The sequence below is a fragment of the Staurois parvus genome, unplaced genomic scaffold, assembly GCF_062004578.1.
Source record: "Staurois parvus isolate SC_StPar_1 unplaced genomic scaffold, SC_StPar_1.0 ptg000018l, whole genome shotgun sequence".
NCBI classification, from domain to species: Eukaryota; Metazoa; Chordata; class Amphibia; order Anura; family Ranidae; genus Staurois; species Staurois parvus.
In genome coordinates, this window is record NW_028317814.1 from 13,600,811 (window position 1) to 13,602,528 (window position 1,718).

The following is a 1,718-nucleotide window of genomic DNA, read 5'->3' on the forward strand; positions in this document are numbered from 1 at the left end:
GTGCATGCTGAAGCGCACAGTGCGCAAAGTCATCAACTGTCTGCAGAGTCAATAGCTAAAGGCTGCCTTCATATTAGTTCAACAACAGTGTGTAGAGAGCTTCATGGAATGGGTTTCCATGGCTGAGCAGCTGCATCCAAGCTTTACATCACTAAGCGCAATGCAAAGCATCGGATACAGTGGTGTAAAGCATGCCGCCACTGAACTCTAGAGAAGTGAAGATGTGTTCTCTGGAGTGACCAATCACGCTTCTCTGTCTGGCAATCCGATGGGTTTGGCGGTTGCCATGAGACTGGTATTTGGCAAACTGCATTGTGCCAAGTGTAAAGTTTGGTGGAGGGGGGATTATGGTGTGAGGTTGTTTTTCACGGGTTTGGCTTGGCCCCTTAATTCCAGTGAAGGGAACTCTTAAGGCGTCAGCATACCAAGACATTTTGGACAATTTCCTGCTCCCAACTTTGTGGGAACAGTTTGTGGATGACCCCTTCCTGTTCCAACATGACTGCGCACCAGTGCACAAAGCAAGGTCCATAAAGACATGGATGAGTGAGTTTGGGGTGGAAGGTATTGACTGGCCTGCACAGAGTCCTGACCTTAACCCGGTAGAACACCTTTGGGATAAATTAGAGCGGAGACTGTGAGCCAGGCCTTCTCGTTCGACATCAGTGCCTGATCTCACAAATGTGCTTCTGGAAGAATGGTCAAACATTCCCATAGACACCCTCCTAAATCTCGTGGACAGCAGAAGAGTTGAAGCTGTAAAGGTCGGGGCCAACTAAATATTGAACCCTATGGACCAAGACTGGGATGCCATTAAAGTTCATGTGCGTGTAAAGGCAGGCCGAACAATACTTTTGACAATATAGTGTATATGGGAGTGGCCTCATAATTATTTTGAGGGGTATTTTATGTGGTGGAGGGGAGGGAGGAGAGTGGACACACGTCCACTCTCCTCCCCTTCTTGCTGTGACCCAGAAAACTATGTGTATGACATCTTTTCCAGGTCACTTGTCACTTTCGTTGGCTAGCAGAGTCGGGAAGGAATGTATTGCAGTGCGATTTGCATTGCAGTACACTCAGTGAAGTACAGAGGAGACATCTTTTAGACTGAGAACCTGTCACCTAAAAATCATCAGCAGGTAAGTAACTTCAGTGCAGAAGAGACAAAGCATGTCTTTTCTGCATTAAACTTCCTGCCTGTTTGCCCATTTTTATTATTTTAGCTAAAGTACCACTTTATTGACTGTAGGCATGTGGCCCTTTCATATATGATGTGTGGCCCTCAGACCTTAGTGGTCTATAGTGTAAACATCGATTGGGGCAATAGAATTGATGTTTACTAGTTTCATGTAACGTGTTCCCTGTTTTCTATTGTCTTCAAAAGCACACCCCCAGCCCAAAATGTGGCACGTCTACACTCTCTAGCCCTCATTTTCATCTATTAAAGTCTGAAGTCTCCGACAGTCCACTCAAGCATTATATATATTGAACAGTATGTGCGGTCCTTTGGTGATGTCAGGGGCCACATTTGATGCCCCCTTTATCTCATACGTTGACAACCACTGATCTAAAGTGACTATAGATCTTTCCATAGGGTGTGAATGAGCCAGTCATTAAAACACACAGGCACATTTTCCTTACTGCAATGATTGGAAACATATTTTTATTATAAATACTTTACTGCCAAATAACAGTACAAAAGCACCAGTGATTATGTA